Genomic DNA, 18,593 nt, shown 5'->3' on the forward strand with positions numbered 1-18,593 from the left:
CTATGCGATACAGCTGTGTCATGTGGTTTAGTCCTGCTGCCGCTTCGACATCGCTAGCAAGGTCTTCAACGAACTTTCACCTCTCATTTCTGGTCGATTTTTTTACTTGCTTCGCCACCTCTCTGTAGGCTGGTCGAAAGGAGCCATGGCTCATAAGTTGCCTTTTAAGTTCGTTTCTGCGCTGAATGATGCCCGAAGTTATGTCAGAGATCCGTTGTTTGCTGTTGGTGGTCTTTATTGTGCCCAGTTTTTCCTGAGCCATCTGCCTGAGCGTGGCGTTTATAGCTTCCCAATCAGTATTGTTGTGGTTGGTGAGCGTGTACTTTTTTTACTGCATTTCAGCTCGATCTTGACGTCAGTGGTAATTAACTCGTGGTCGCAGTCTATGTCGGCTCTCCGTTTGTTCCTGACATCAAGTAACGTGCCTCTTCATTTACGACTCACGAGCCGTCCCACTGGATGAGGTCCAAGTGTATTTATGGATTTCCTTGTGGGGGAAGATTAAGCCACCAATAATAAGCTGAAACGTCTGGCACACATCAATTAGTCTGCTGCCGTTGTTGTTACGTGATCCGCAGCCATGCGTTGTGGGTTCGAATCCCACGTCAATCACGGTCCTCGCACTTTTCCAAATTTATCTACTTTCCCTGTTTCTAAAAAAACTTATTATTCCTCATCTCCAAAAATCTTATCCTTTCCATCCTTACTCCCGCACAATAGGCTACGCATTATTTGCATTGTAGCTGCTGAAACAAGCAAAACGAAAAACACAGAGTCACACATTGCATCAGTAGCGCCAGCAAGAGGAAGCGGTCAACGCAAGACAAAACCTCGGGTACGCGATCTCTTCTATGATGACGACATTTGGCACACATACCAGGATACGAATAGCACAATGGAACGTTAGGACTCTCAGGGAAGCATCCAGACAAGCCCAAATCGAAGTGCAGCTGGCGACCTACAACATCGACATACTCGGCGTAAGCGAAATGAGATGTAACGGCAGCGGTGAAAGCACGTGACAACACAATGTTGCACAGCGGAAAAGATGACAGAGATGAAAGCGGCGTTGGCCTTATAATTTCTAGGAAAATGCGTAACATCTTGCATTCTTGGAAGCCAATCTCAGACCGCATAATCCTAGAACTCTTCTGCAGTAACGCTCATCGACACGTTAGCATCGTACAATGCTACGCTGCGACAGAGGACTCTGATTGTGCTGCCAAAGAGGAGTTCTACGCACAGTTAACGTCCACACTTAACTCCACCCGCAGAGGCGATATAACTTTCTTCATGGGTGACTTCAATGCGAAAAAAGGCAACCAGAACTTCCCATGGCTTCTTCACATTTTTTGTAAATTCTATTAGGAATTATTTTTGAGAAAATTTTAAGAGAGTGATTCATGAGGCCCCTATATTAATCACACTTTTCGCGCTGGTTTTCTTCGGTAATGTGATAAAGCTGGGCAAGTCTTATCCATATATGTATGCGCAATTTCAATTATCGGTATGTGACCATTGGTTATTGATCGCTTTTGCTAATTTTCTATACCTCACAACCTTGGACGCACAGTAATACGTACCAAGGCTCTTTTTATCGTTCGCACGGACTCTCATTATTCTGAGTATTTTGGTGTATATACATATATGTATATGTCCATATCTATATCAATTCCTTTATGCTGTTGCATACAACCGTTATGTGCGTGCGGGTATAAAAATGGTTTTCCAAGTCAATCGCTTTTTTCGATTCCTGACGAATTTAGTTCACGTCAAGACCGGTTCATCTCAATCTCAAGAAATTTCATCAGCTTCAAAAACGAATTTGCCATTTACATACATATGTAAGTTTAGATTTATGCGTGCTCAACTATTTATCTTGGATCAAAACAATAACTCTAGAAAGTTAAAAAGCGTGTAAGTAAGAATCAAGCGTATTATACAATTTTACTTGCTATTATCCTAGTGTAAGCCAAATTGTGGAAATTATTTGCCAAAAATCAGTACGCAAAATGAGGTTTGTACTTGTAAAAGCTTTCGCTCGAATTCGTTGATAATCGAATTCCTAAATAGTACCAAAATTGGATTCTGAGTACCTACAATTGGATAATTTTCTTTAGTACCTAAGTACATATTTTATGTATGCAACTTTCTGCATTCTTATGCATACGAGTATACATATAGTATATGCACATATGTGGGCGTATAAAATGCTTTACAGCGTCTAGTGGTATGGCAACAAAATGTGACAGTTATTTATCTAGACATCAGCAATAGTCAATACTCTGCTTTTGGAATACTCCGTTTCGAGGCTCGACTTACAGAGTAAGTCATAGGGCTTACTGTATACACAAGTACACACATTTGAAAGTTCATTTATGTGTATGTATGTAAATTTTCGAGCATACTCTGCAGGAAAATTCACTGCTATTGAACTGGATCGCTTCTAGTGAATGAAGAGCCATGATATGGATTCCTTCTCTTTTCCAAGGAAGTAACTGTAGTAGGTAGTACTAAATACAACAGACGAGGACTATTACTTTCTGCTTCCCTTTTTTATAATTCCGAACCAGTGTAAATCGTAATGTAATACTCGTACGTAAGAGAAATAAAATGAAATCCTGGCTTTTGATGTTGTCGTTACTACAATAATCGAGGGCTTAGAGTACTTCAGTACAATTCAGCAGATCCTATGTTCGATGCAATATATAAATAATATAAATTTTATTAAAACTCAACTGTATGTCACATTCATTGGAAAATACTGTGCCTGATAGCTGATTGTTGGCCTTTATTTTTCTATTAAAAACGATGTCGCTATTTCCCTGCAGGGTAATTCTCAGAGGCCACGTCTAAGACGTCTCGTAAAAGCAAGCTAGCTAGATGGTCTCTTGAATGCAGTCGTTAAGCGAGAGCATCAACAAAAACCAGTCCCAAATCGAAGAATTCCAAACGTACATGCCATACATACATCCATATGTATGTAAGCACACAGCATTGGTTTTGACTCTCATTACAGGTTCGTTGATCTGTTGAGCTTCGAATCTAACAAAATATGAAGAGAGCAAACTCATGACTGCAACGGCCTTAAAGCAATCACTGGTCTTTCTAGTTGATTGGTTGTCAGTATCAATTCAACCCCGCAACTTGATTGGGTGGCTCGGACTACTGAAATGTTATAATATTTTTAAATAGTTTTTTGTAGTTTGTATAATACATATTTATGCTACTAAAGACTTGAGTTTTACTTAAATATACACATAACGCACCTACAAACGTGGCTGTGTATGTATGCACATACACCTACATATGTATGCAAGATCGTCGCAGAGAAATACATTTCTGCTCCTATTAAAAGTATGCAATCAATAGCGGGTTCTCGCGAAGCACGTAAAGACTCTGAACGCCTGCGAGCGTATGCTTCAGAAAGTTCGTACGTAGATACACACTTATTTGTATACGTTTCTATAACCGCCGTTGACAGTAGCAAAAATGAAATACTGTGCAAAGAAGTTGTATGTGCAAAGAATATATTTTATACTTAAACCGGAAACTAAAATAATTAAACATATTAAAGAATTTCAGTGTACACAAATAAATTCGTTAGATACAATGCATACTCGTACATGCGTGCCCATGGAATACGTATAAATTTAAGTGCAAACCGTTTGGTTTAATCATGAAATCCGATATATGGGCTTGCTGTTTAAAATTAGTCAAACAAAGTGCAGTTCTCTCCGTCCAAGTTTTGGAGTAAAAGTAAAGATAAAAATGTGTGGTCGCACAAGCAATGAGTGTGAATTGTGAGAAAACAGCACTCAATTCAATCGCAAAAACCTAACACAGTAACATATTTTCTTGAATAAAATCTTAAAATCATCGCTTTACTTATGAGTATTTAGTAATTATTTCGACATCTAGCTTTACAAATGCGTTTGAATGCATTAACTTTGTAAATTAAGCATGGGATATTTTGTGTATCCAAAAAGCGAGAAATAGCTTTGAGGACAGTAATAGCTTTGCCATATATTTTATCAAGAATTTATTATAATTAAAAAATCCAGATGCAAATGCCAACAGACATTTTCATATATCTATGATAAAAATAAGTAATGGAATTTAGACCGCAAAATACATGAACAGATATACCAAAATCGTACATTTATGTATGAATATATCTGTACCATAAAGTTTTTTATTTTATGACAACATTTTATCAGGCCCCGAAGTTAAGATAGGTGGTTGAAAGAGGCATTAAAGCTTACAATAGTAAAACTTCAACCGATATCTTAGGGACAATTTTTCTGATTCCATTATACATTAAGTTTCTCAGATGAAGTGGATAAAATCCTACCGAGTGTAAACTAGTTGTGGAATAAAGTAAATTACAGTTTTTATTTAGAAATGGGCACTGTCAAATGCATTTGCGTATGTATTGTGTTATGTATTCGAAACGAGTGAAAAAGTAAAAACAAAACCGGAAAATCAACAAATCAAAGAATGTTAGTGTGCGTGTGTATATGCATATCAGCAAAGTTCATTTCCTATCAAGGCAATTCAACGGTGGTAAAACATCAAAAAGTGGAAAAACTGTTATTTGCAGTATAGTGGCTGCATATTTTACATTTCGTATACGAGTACGTACTAAATTCGTCATTAGAAAGATATATCTACAATCATATACTTGTATATGTGAATTTGTTTAAAAGCCGGCTCATCGTAAATTGGAAAGGGCAGAGAACATGTTTACTGAAAAAATAAATACGTAAAGGTAAGTTACCTTATTCAAGCATAAACCTTATTTTGCGATGCTTTTGGTAAATAGTGGTATAAGTTAACATTAGTTATAAAAGCGCAATGTTTTATAAAATATTTTTTTTAACATTTAATTATTCTTTTTTATTTTGGGTTTGTGCATTGCAATCATTTGAGACTCCAACAATTTTTTTCAATAGCTATCGTCTCTTTACACGAATGGTAAACCTCCAAGTGTATTTCTACCATCAAAAAGCTCCTCATAAAAACCACCTGCCATTCGGAGGGGCATAGTAGTATATGTAGGTCCCCATATCTGACTAAGCATTGTATCACGATTTGTCTTAAAATTTACTTTTGAAATAAAATTAGGTTAAATGTGTTCAAGTTTAGTACTCATTGGCGGAATATGTTAATGGAGATTTAGGTGGCAGAATTTCGATACTTTCTTATCATGGAAGCCTGTGCTCTAATTGAAAAATAAAATATTGAAGCAAACTAAAAATAGTAGTAATTATTCAAGCGAACCACTAAGTGCTTAATTATGGTAAATTAAATGTTATGCCGAAAGCGGTTGTCTAAATTGGTAATGATGGTATATACATGCATACCAAATATTAATATCCCCGAAAACGTTGCAATAATGTTGCCGTTTACAAATAGTTTTGCCCACAAATATTTTACCAGTATATAACTCATTATACAACTAAACATATTTTGACAATATTTATTGTATTTGATGTTGTTATGCATCGAGAAAAACTTTGGAGTTAATTTCAGCATGTTCAGCAATATATGTATATTTGTGCGTATTTATTTGTAAAACACCAAACGACCTTGGCTGACTTGACTTCGCTAAATATACGTGTACATGTATGTATTCATAAATATAGAAATATATTACTAAATTTATATATATATAATAATACACGTTTATTAATGGTTGTACCCGTAATATTGGCAATGTATTGTATTATTTTTTTAATATTTCCGAAATTCACTAATGTTTTTCAGTGATCCTACTGAGAGGAGATACTACACAAGGGTTATTTGAAAGTGCAATTTAAAAAATTGGTTGATTACCTAAATGTGTTTTTGTCTCAAAATACGACGGCTGGACGGCCAATAAGAATCGTAAATAGCGATCCACATGTGAATCAATAACACCAGCTGAGTCAAGCTCGTATTAAGGCATACGAATTTGGGTGAGATGCTGACACCTTCAACTGTGGCACTATTGCGATTAATTATAGAAGGACTTGGAAAATGTCCATTCAACCGTCAAAATATTTCACCCAAAGAAAATAAAAATATATTTGTAAATAAAGTAAGAGGAATAAAAGCGGTTTTAATTATTAATAGAAAAATGTTTTCAGAAGTGAAAAAAATATTAGATTAAGATGGGCCCATTTTTATTTAGCTCTAAAAGCTGAATGTGAGCACCTAAAAAAACAGTGGGCTTATACCAATGTGTTGGAAGACGTCGTGACCTTCAATGATAAGGTAGGTAACAATTATACTAATTATTGTTTCCAAAGAAATAGTAATTGTCGTTTTAGGATGCAGAAGGAGTAGCTTTGTAGTTGGATGACAAGACGAGTACCTGATTGCAAGTATATAAAGCAACGCGACTAAATAACCCCATGCTTCGGGAGCATGAACTGATGGACCCAATTATTATTTTATGTTATATTTATTTATATGGTCGTGCACAAAAGAATGCAGCTATAATTAAACAATTATCAACTCTTTTTGATTGTTTTTAATACTTATGAAAGGGGAGCCGGTTAAACTGCTATCGGGTAATTAATAAACTCATCAATAATGGAGTGAAGTTTGCGCCCAAAATCTTTCGTTTCAATAGTCTAATATGTACATACATCTTATCAATAAATAGTCGAGCATGTTTTCTTCACATCGCTTACTATATTTCGAAAGGTATTTTGTGCTGAAGGGAAGCAAATTAATCAAATTTCAAATAAATTTAATGTGAAAAATCTATTAAAATATTACACTAATGCCAAGATATGCCGCCTAAATGTATGCTTTAATATTGATACTGTTATAAAGAAACGTTTTAACCTGCGGTTTAAGAATAAGATTTAGAATAAAATTGATACAAGGAGAAATGCCAAGCTGAATATGGACTTTAGATGAAGAAAAAGATACATAGGTGCAAATATAGAGATAGAACTAAAGTAACATAACTAAAAAAGAAATCGATTCCGATGGGATCCTACCCAACAATATTCCAGGCAGAAATACATGCCAGTGAAATATGTGTGAGAGAATGCCTTAGAAGGAAAATGAGAGGTACTCACATCTACATACATTCAGATATCCAGGCGGCTCTTAAAGCCTTTCTATCAACAACTATCACCTCTAAATTGGTAAATGATTGCCTAAACCTTCTAAACATGTTAGGAAACCTCAATATAGTAACACTATCCTGGATTCCGGGACATGAAGGACATGAGGGAAATGAAATGGCTGATGATCTTGCAAAACAAGGAGCAAATATGCAACTCACTGGTCCTGAGCCTTTCTGTGGACTCACGAAAAGCCACATTAATGAATTCCTTAGGAAATGGGAAGAAAGAAAACTTGCCGCACACTGGCTAAACTGTGCCGGTCAGCGTCAAGCCAAACTATTCCTAAGTCCCAACAAAGGAATATCTGACAAACTTCTCTCACTAAACAGAGTAGATCTGCGTCTTTTAACAGGATACCTTACAGGTCACTGCAGCCTGAGGTACCATCTAAATAATATTGGTCTATCCGAGACCAATGTCTGCCGCTTTTGCGAAATGGACATAGAAAGCTCAGAACATGTGATTTGTGAATGTCCTGCGTTGGGCAGACAAAGACTTCACCACCTTGGTGGTGGAACAACAAACCCAAAACTGTGCTAAAATTTCTAAAAAGCCTAAAACTCTAGGGTTACAAAATAGGCCTTTCACAATAGATCAGCTCTGGTCGCAGTGCGTAATGGCCTTCTAATAATAAATAAATAACATAACTAAAGTAAAATACTTAATATAGCTAAATACTTATATAAAACACTTAAGTAACTTAAGTAAAATACTTAATATAAAGACAAAGGTGAGAATTAATATGTATGTATGTAAGAAACGAATAAAAATAATGAAAGTCAGAATTATATGGATAAAGATAAATAATCCGCTTCAGAATTGGTCAAATGTTGGATCAATATACACCTACAATCCTCTTCCAATATGCAAGGACAAGATCATGCTCCCGGGACTCATCTGCTGGGTATTGGTACCGATCGACTTCATCTGCTTGACAAGATTGAACATTTCAAATTCATCAATAATGTCACATCACGTATAAAGATCATATATATCTGGAAGTAGTTTACAACAAGTTAGACTCTCATTCCTTTCACAAACCTTTTGCCACTATATATGTATGAAACGTATTAATGGAACTCTATACTTCTTTATAATATTTAAATTGCTTATTTCAAAAAAAAAAAACAAATGAGCCCGCTGAATCCCCATTCGAAAACGTCACATTAAATGCTAGTTTTTATGACAATCTAAGTGACAATTTTTTTATTTTAGAGATTTTAACCAAGATAACTTGGTCTTGACACCAGTGAATGACAATTTAGCTTTGTTTCCTAATAATGTTTATAGTTTTTACTGACACACATATTATAGACAATCTATTAAGCCTGAATCTCTTCCATATGTACAATATTTATAAATATGTGTACAGCTGTGTTCAAAATAATAGAAGTGCCCATTCCAACTATAAATAATCACAATTTTTTAACATAGAGGAATATTTTTACCCATTCAAATCAATCTGCAACTTGTTTCTGTTCTTTTCAAAAAAATAGGAGTGTGAGTTAAAAACTATTATAAAAAATGTATTATTTATATTTAACACTTTGTGTAGAAAAATTAAAAGTGAGTATAAAAAAATAAATTAGAAAATAATGAGTACATTTCAAGAATTTCGCTTTGTTTTTAATTTCGAGGAAATCACTACAACGATGAAGAGCGTCAAATCATTGCAAATCACAAAGAAACGGTAAAACATATGGAGAAATAAAGCAAACATTCGGGTGTTCTGATTAAATGATAGCGAATGCCCTGTCGTATAAAGGTACACGCGAAAAAAAAATGGTGGCAAACGCAAAAGAACAGAAAAAACGATCGACATATACTCTAAAAAAGAATTCACATGGGCATCTGCAGTAATAAAAAAACGTTTAGATCTTAATGTATGGTATGTGACGTAACAGTTCGTGGACACTTATTGGAGCACAAATTATATGCGCCAAGTCCACGAAAATTTCCTTTGTTGCAAAAAAGAACGTTGCGGCACGTTTAAAATTTGCAAGAACACGTAAATTGGCCAAAGGAAAAGTGAAGAAATTGTTTGTGAACGGATGAAACTAAGGTTGCTCTATTTGGAGGAACTGGGACTGGACAGTATGTCCGTAATCTGCAAAATTGCTGAATATAATCCCCAATACACCGTCCAGACAGTCAAATATGGCAGTGTGAGAGTAATGGCATTGGGAAGTTTTTCTTATAGGGGCGTTGAACCAATGCACTTAATAAAAGAAACAATGGATCAGCAGGTACCAATCCATTCGGCTACTGGGGCCGCCATGTTTATTCAATCTATATTAATATTAGGAAAATTATTTAAAATATTTAGATTTTGTATTAAAATATTTGTTTTCTTTATTTTTCTTAGTATTAATAAAAAAAGTATGTATGGACAGACTGAAGAAATAACAGCTTGTGGTAACAAAAATACCGAACAATTTAATTTTTTCAATAAATAAACTTTTTGTTTTATGTTGAAGTCACACCTATTACTTTGAACACAACTGTATTTATATTTAAACTCGCTGGTATCCTGCATTTCGGTTTCCGTGGAGAAATGAGTACAAGAGAAGCTTTATTCTATGTCCAGGTGCTTGTTGAAAACTGTAGAGGTCTACAAAAAGATGTCTTTCTATGTTTCGTAGACTACGGAAAAGCATTTCACACTGTGCAACATGACAAATTCTTCAATATTTTAAGATCTCTGAATATCAATAAAAAGGAAATCCAAGCAATTGAAAATTTATATAACCACCAAACACCGCATATTGTAGTTGATAGTGACCGTACTGAAGGCATACCGATTTCGAAAGGGGTTCGACAAGGCTACATACTCTTAATTATGGCAAATTTCTAAAATGTCGCGACTTTAATCTTCAACAAAAAATGCACTTCATAAAATGCTATATATTTAGTATAGAAATATGGACCATAAAACTCTCCGACATGAATAGACTGGAAGCATTTGAAATGTGGCTTTTCCGTAGATTGTTCAAGATACTCTGGACCGACCACGTTTCTAATGAAGACGTGCTGAGAAGAGTTCACGGCGACAGACAACTACTCAAGGGCATCATGCGAAGAAAAATTTCATATTTTGGGCATATTCTACAGAACCCGCAATATGAACTGTTGCATTTCATATTGCAGGGCAAGATTGAAGGAAGAATGGGTATCGGGCGTAAGCAGTTTTCTTGGTTGAGGAACTTAAGGCGGTGGACCGGTAAACAACATGTGGGTCCCCTCTTGGAAGCAGCTAGAGACCGCGAATTATTTTCAAATATAGTTCAAAATTTGTATTAAGAAGAAGAAGATATTAAAGAAGAAGGTATCCTAGATCTAATATTTATAAGGGATAACATGAGTTCTTCCCTAGATGAATGTCTCTACCCACTGTCGTGCTCCGGTCAGCATCATGTTCCTCTTATTGCAATTGATGGCAGGGGGCATTCATTTTGAAACTCACTTTAAAAATTACAGTTTTAGGAACTGTAATTTTGTTGCTATAAATGTCATACTGCTAAATGGTATGCCATACTTCGACTTTTTGATGTTTTTGATGTTGCTCTGGTTGATGTTACTGAGTACTTCGATATTTCTAAATATGCACGATTTTTGTCAGACTTATCCAAAGAAGTGAAGAAGTAAAATCTCTTGGTGCTAAAGGATTTAAGCGAACTTAAGAATTTTAGGAACAGTTATAAAAACATCCTTTCGCAAGTTTAACTCTAGACGAAAGAAGGGTCCGTAAAAACTATGACGCAAAATTTGAGTCTGCAATTAAATTTAATCTCTTTGACATTTTTCTTTAGAGGCCGCAAATATCTTGGCGAATTTTTTCAGCTCAAACATGGAGCTCAATACGATTCTGAGCGATGATGTTGCTTCTAACCTCGACTCGCCTATCAATTTTGGGAACTTTCCACAACTATTGATGGCGTTGTACAGGTATTTCAAATCGTCATCTCAAACAGACGGAGATGGTTTTTGCTCTTCCTCGTTAAATCATTTCTTAGTAATTGCTTTCAGAATCTTACTTAAATCCAATAAGTCTCCTAATATATAGGTATATAAGTAGGTAAGTTCAGTAAATCTTGGAAGTAAACTCTTTCACTCCTACTTTTAAAAATGGGAATAAAAACAACAACGCGAACCTCCATTATTATTTTACTGTTATTATATATTACCATTTGGCCACTTCACAAACTTTCAGCAGTTCCAAAGTGGTTCGAAATCATAGTCAAGGTCAAAACATTTTTGCAGTTAAACGTTTCTTTAGTATGGTTTTATGCCTGAGAGGTCAACTGTAACCAATTTCACGGTTTTTTCTGAAATTTGTCTTTCTGTCTTTATTAATCGAGCTCAAGTGGAAACCGGGTATACCGGTTTTTCTAAGCCTTTGGATAAAGTAAATCACACACTCTTATTTGCTTAACGAAGTGATCTCTGTTTTCATGTTAGCTTTTTATCTTGAATGAAGTCACACTTGGCGTAACGGCGTTGTATTTTTTTATATATGGCATTCCTCATGCTCTTTTACTGAGTCATCTGGTGTCTCACAAGATAGTGTTCATGGACTTCTTATGTTTGACATTATTATTAACGACATTGACAGATTTCACTGATTCATGGACGCTTAAACTACTGTTTACATTAATACTATATAGTATTTCGCCTCCATATACATATATACATATTTATATACACATATAATATGGGCGCCTACACACTTTATGCCGCGTCTGAAGGGTAGAAATCTACTTGATGGTTTCCCTGGCCTGCCAAGGACCACCGCTGTTAGAAAAAACTTTTTCTATTACTTGGGCTTTCGAACTTCTGCCAACTCTCCTTCAAGATACTTATGTTGCTTCTAAACAAATATACTCTTTGGCAGCTGCTTGCTAATGCTTGACCAATCGAAGAGGTCTTATTTCTGCCATACAAAATGGCTTGTGCGTATTCAAAAAACTTTTAAGCGCTTTGGTCTTCGGTCACTACGGTTTCAAGATCCGATACCTTTCTAAAGCGCTAAGTGTCTCTTAATTAGCTGAAAATTTCTAAATAGTAATAATTGGCATCTGTGTTTTATATTTATAATAAGTGAGATGATTGATTCGCCGTTTTTATTTGAATGTACCCGTTCCACCTAAGGTCTCCGAAATTATGAAATTTTCGTATTAGAACGGGTAAGAATACTCCCAAATTTTTTTGAAATTCTTTAATTCTTTTTGAATAAAATTCACTCAATATTCTAAAAACAAAATTAATAAAAATACAAAACAAAATTTTTTTATTTCAACTCATCGTTTATTTAAAAAAAGATATTGAAAAAAAGTACTAAATTTCTTTCCACCGTGGGAAATTGAACCTCTATAGATACGTGTATAAAGATCTGCTGCTCAATTAAACATCTCTTGTACCTCTAAAACATATTCTCTCTTACTTGATTAAGGCCTAATATTTTCCATTTGTTTTTATGTGAAATTTCTTTTCACTGTCGTCACAGTTTGTCAATAAAGTGATTGGTAAAAAATCCTCTCTTCTCGATAATAGTTTAATGTGTGATCATTACTATTCACAATTACTTCAAAAATTCGATTCGGTACGATAAAGAGTAGTTCACAGAAATCATGACCTAGTCTGTTGTAATCTTGCACTTTGTCTTTCATTCCTTCAAGTTGTTGTCGAAAAACTTGCTAGAATAATTAATAAATTTAAGTATATAACTCTTGCCATAAGTTCTGTGACAAATTTTACAATGAATACGGGGAGAACAAATTCATAGAAAAAAGTTCCGTTATTTTTGCTTTTCTTCGTATACTTTGTCTACTCATAAATTATACTCAGTTTGGTGGGAAATTTCACTTGTTAAGTTTAAAATGGGGGAGCTAAGAAAAATCGAATTGCAGTGATTGCATTACAAAAGTGAGGTAAAAGTTGAAGTGGGATTTACGAATTACTGAAAAAACTTAATATTTCGAGAATGTTTGCTTATCGCACAATCAGTTGTTTTTTCTAAACGTCTGAAGTGACAGACAGAAAAAGAAGTGGTCGTCCTCGCATGGTTTGAACCAATGCATCCACAAAAGCCGTTCGAGAAAGAGTTCGCAGAAATCCTCCTAGAAAGCAGAAAATCATGTCCAGAGAAATGAATGTATCGACCAGATCCATGTAAAGACTAATTAGAGAATTAGAAGACTAATTAGAGAAGTCTTCCGTCGCTCAACAGGCCATCTTTTGCCAACGCGTTTGAAGAAATTTAGACTCGACAGATGCAAGCAGCTTCTTCTGTGGCACGCGGTCAACGGCCATGAAAACATGATTTTCACAGATGAGAAAATGTTCACTGTTGAAGAAGTTTTTAATAAGCAAAACGACAAAATCTTTGCTAAAACTTCTAAAGACGCAAAAAATGTTGTTCCAAGGGTTCAGCGTTGCTACCATCCAGCCTACGTAATAGTTTAGCGGGGAGTGTCTTGTAAAGGCGTTACATCTCTTCATTCTTACAGAAAGATTCCGCTCCAGCCCATTAGGCAAAAACCACCCAGTAGTGGCTATAAAACCATATTCCTAAGTTCATAGTCGCAGAAGATTGGCCGCCTGAAAGTTCAGGTCTGAATGCAATGAAGTTTGTGGTCCGAATTGAAGAACATGATCTGTCGAAGGCTTCACAAAAATTTGGCGAGTCTCAAACAATTTTTGGTTCGAACAGCGACGTCAAATCCATGGAAACCGCGAGCTGCAATAGCTGAATGGTGCAATCGTTTGAAGCCTTGTGTAAAAGCAAATGGTGATCATTATAAATAAAACTAACTTCATTTAAAAACTTGCAACAGAACTTATGGCAGGACTAACTATGTATAAGTTTATTCCGTAGTACATTTTTCGGCACAATTCAATGGCTTTAAAAACTATTCTGGGCTTCTCCTCGAACATCATATTGCAAATTATTTTATGGCAAAGATTTAACTCCAACTGAATTTCCTCAAAATTAAATATGATTTTTTTTTTAATTTACCATAGCATTACCGTCAACACGCGAGTTATTATTGGGAAAAAGGGTTTGAAATACAAGATGGAGTAAGAACACGTAGGCAAATTTCTGTTCTGGCCTGCACTATTTTATACTTTTGGAGTAAATTCTTGACCACTGATTGCATATTTTATTTTAATTACAATAATACGTTAACATTATCCATCTTCAAATAAGGGACTCAATGCTCTTCAGATTTATGAGAGCCGAGCGTAGATCCCCTCCAATCGCAAGTAATTTTTACTCTCTATTTCACTTCCATGCCAAGCGTAGTAGAAGTACTCGTGGTTGTCGTAAAAATGTGTTAAAAATACAATTTCATCTTTAACAAGATGTCCTAATGTACTTTAATAAAGATAATTATGGGTAACAAAAAATATATGTCTCCTGGAAACATATATTTTTTTAAATATCATATTAACTAAATCCGAGTTTGAAGATGCTAAACCCCAAAATTGGAAAAATTTAGGCACAAAACCTCCTAATATTTGGATATGGTTAATGGCTGCCGCCGTAGCCGAATGGTTGGTGCGTGACTACCTTTCGGAATGCACAAAGAAAATGTATGTTCGAATCTCGGCGAAACACCAAAATTAAGGAAAACATTTTTCTAAAAGCGGTCGCCCCTCGGCAGGCAATGGCAAACCTTCGAGTGTATTTCTGCCATGAAAAAGCTCCACATAAAAATATCTGCCGTTCGAAGTCGGCTTGAAACTGTAGGTCCCTCTATTTGTGGAACAACATCAAGACGCACACCACAAATAGGAGGAGGAGCTCGGCCAAACACTCAATAAGGGTGTACGCGACAATTATATATATACAGGGTGAACAATATGAAGTGTTACCTATTCAAAACACCATAACTGTTTTGTGTGAAATTAGTTTTTATTGATTTCAAAGACAAAATTGTTCAAAAATGATTACAATTTTAACATATAACACTTTAGCTCGATATGACCACCTTTTGCCTTGACTATAGCCTTCAAAAGGTCAAAAAATGAGTTGCATGCTGCACGAATGTGATCTTGAGGTATTTTGGCCCCTTCTCGTATAATCGCTTTTTGCAGCGCATCGATACTAGCATATTTTTTAGTCCTCAGCTTGCTCTCCAAAATGGACCAGATGGAATAGCCCATCGGATTTGCGTCTGACGGATTCGAAAGCCATTGTGTGGACGAAATGAAGTGTTGAACATGATTTTTTAACCATTCGTGGTTAACACGAGCTTTATGAGACGGTGCCTAGTTCTGTTGGAACGTCCATGGTCTACGACCGAAATGTTTGCGTGTCCACGGCTCTAAAGCAGCTTCTAAAACATTTTCCCGATAATAAGTCGCATTCACATTCACTTTGACACCAGGCTCGATAAAAACGATTGGAGAGCGTGCATCAGCGATCACTGCGGCCCAAACCATTACTTGCGATGGGACATTGCTTCGGGTGGCCATACGTAGGCTCAAATTCTCGTATGAGCGTTCGGTCAAGTAAACACGATCGTTTTGGGTGTTTATGAACTTTTTTTTTGGTGGGGTGAAAGATCGTGTGCTTTTTGGAACTTGTAAGGCTTGATCTTGAACTAATTTGCGTCGAATGCTGTCTTGCGATATTTTCAGTTCTTTGGCCATTTTTCTTCCACTTCGACGTGAATTTCGTTCAAATCGAGCCTTCACTTTCCGAACCATTTCTGGCGTTGTTGTGGTTTTTTTTGGTCCACCTCCATAGCGTTTTGCAATGCTACCAGTATCATGGTAACGTTTTATAGTGCGATACACAAACATTTTATTCACTTTGAGGTGACTGAGCTCACGAACAATGGCTGGTTGTGATTTTCCAGCCAAATACTATATAATGCAATCACACTGTTACGTTTGAATTCCATCACAAAAAAAATTCAACAAAGCTGAGACGCAAATGCTTTTGATGGCTTATAAACAATATCTTGAACTGTCATTAGAACAATTTTGACGTTGATGTCATGAGCTGTTTTACAGATACAAGCAGTGTGAAGTTGGTAACACTTCATATCTTCCACCCTGTATATATATAATGGCAAGAACGTACCCTCTATTACTAGGGAAAAGTAATATTTTCTCGCCCTTTTTCAGCCTGGGAGCAATATTTCAGTTTGAAAAAGTGCCTATGGCCTATTTCGGTATTTGTTGTTATTTATATTTATATTACGCGAAAGCGTTTTTTGCGAATGTCATCAGACCTGATTGTTTGTTCGATATTCAAACATGAGTTGTCGAATTAAAGAGGTGGACAGGGTAATTTGAAATTTGAGTAAATGAAAAACCGACACCATAAGAGATTTCTCTTCACTCTGCGACGGTAAGATGGATTTAGATTAAATCATTGCTTATAACTCTGACTAACATTTGCATTTTTAGATTTTAAAAGAAGGTTGCCATCTGTGAAATTTTACTTAATTCAACAGTTAATTAAAATACATACAGGGTGCGCCATCTTTTATGTCGGTATGAAAACATTGAATAACTGGAACAAAAAAAAAACAACTGATTTGTATAAGTGAGCTATTTTTGTTTGGTTTGGTTATTTACAATTTATTAAACTATTTTTTGAATACAATATCAATCAAGTGGCCGCCTTTATTAGCAAAAACAAACTGCTATCTTTTTTCTGCGTCTGTCATCACCTTGTCAAGCATTTCGGGTTTTATAGAGTCGATTTCGCATTATCTCGGTGTAAAGCGATTCATGGTTGAAATTGTACTGAATTGACGTATCGAAAACAGTTATTCAGCGTTTACATACCAGCATAAAAGATAGCGCTCCCTGTATAAATCACAATATGTGTGTCAAACGGAAGAGATTTAAGAGTATTTTCGTTCAAATGAATTTTTGGAGAAGGTTGCCACCTTTGGAAAGTCAAATTTGAATAAATCATACCCAAGTTATGTGAAATATTTCAATATTGGTACCAAAAGAAAGAGTTTAAGACAGCTTCATAAATTACTCGTCTGGATAAATGATTAATTTTCATTTTTTCTCAGTGAAAAAAATAAAAACCTGTGAAAAAAATAAAAACCTGTGAATTTAGTAATTTGTTAACCGAAACCAAAGGCTGGTACCTCAGAATTTATAGTTGGTAAAACATGCCTAGTTATGTGCATAAAGTTGCAATGCAATTAAGTTGTTTGATTTACCAATAGGTAATATTTTCTGAGATATTTATTTATTTATTTGTCCAGCTATTTGTTTTAATATGTTTTGGCAGGTTTGTTTTCTGAAGAAGCCTTAGAAAGTTCGCACAAAAACTTTAGAAAATATCGGCTTTCTCATACTCGAAAAACTGGAAGAGTACATAAATATTAATAAAGATTTAATGACACATCAAGAGATTCCTATTTGGTGATCAGTTTTTCAAATAGCGGTCGCCCCTCAGCAGGCAATGGCAAACCTTCGAGTGTATTTCTGCCATGAAAAAGCTCCTCATAAAAAACCATCTACCGTTCGGAGTCGGTTTGAAACTGTAGGTCACTCGCACGTCACAAATAGGGGGAGGAGCACCACCAAACACATAACAGAAGTGTACGCGCCATAATTTTTTTTATTTATTTTAATACATTGTTGAAAATTAAGAAACAGATAATAGCATGAAACTCTTTGCTTCAATTATAAGTTCCTCCTTTGATCATTTAAGATCAGAAACTGATATATAATATAATCGACAACGAAAATATCATCAATTTATGTCTTTGTTTAATATTCTAATAAGTTTAGGAAATTTACTTTGTTTTCTGTAGCCGGTTTTATATATAAATTGTTTGATCGATGCTTTACGAGATATCGATCACTACAGCCATTTACCGTGAAAATAATGGATTTTTTTCTCCAAGTTTCAATACAGAAGCAATATGGGGTTTCAAGGAAAAATAATTCGCAATATACATACCTATTATCTCCACATGAAATACATCTGTATTTATCTGTAAGATCTGAGATTAAGCATAATTTTTGAAATCCTATTTTGATGCACTTGCAATTTGTCAGTGTAGGACATCCACATAAAATCATGGGTTGAAAAATTACTTTCGCTATTAGTTCTGTTCAATAACAGAATTAGCCCTCAGCAAATTAAGGTCAGAAGCCGAAATTCTCTCGCTGGAAAAGCAAAAACGATAACGAACGCAAAATTTACCATCCCTTCAAAAACCGGTAGAAGAAGAGATATCAGCTAAGATATTATATATTCATGTTTTTTGTTGTTAAGCTTTCCATTTTATCATTTCTGACTATAAACAAATTTCAGGTCCACAAGGGCATAAATGTCTGAAAGACCAGATTCCACAAAAAATAAAGTTGTTTGTTTACAAAAGTTCATATGCTTTGTGATGGATAATTTTTGTTGACTCTTGCATCGAGCTGTCACTTTGCTCTCCCAATTTGTATGTGATGGATAATTTTTTGGCGTTA

General features: G+C 35.3%; 1 protein-coding gene across 1 annotated transcript in view; it reads left to right on the plus strand.

Annotated features, from left to right (window-relative positions):
- The first annotated feature begins 3,186 nt into the window (after window positions 1–3,186).
- The window catches only part of LOC129242001 (cadherin-86C), a 73,208-nt gene continuing 57,801 nt past the window's right edge, over window positions 3,187–18,593 (plus strand). Inside the window, exons 1-2 of the mRNA XM_054878568.1 lie at window positions 3,187–3,433; window positions 4,392–4,771. The gene's annotated coding sequence lies outside the window, so the exon portion shown is untranslated. The remainder of the gene's footprint in view (window positions 3,434–4,391; window positions 4,772–18,593) is intronic.

The sequence above is a fragment of the Anastrepha obliqua genome, chromosome 1 (assembly GCF_027943255.1).
Source record: "Anastrepha obliqua isolate idAnaObli1 chromosome 1, idAnaObli1_1.0, whole genome shotgun sequence".
Classification (NCBI taxonomy): domain Eukaryota; kingdom Metazoa; phylum Arthropoda; class Insecta; order Diptera; family Tephritidae; genus Anastrepha; species Anastrepha obliqua.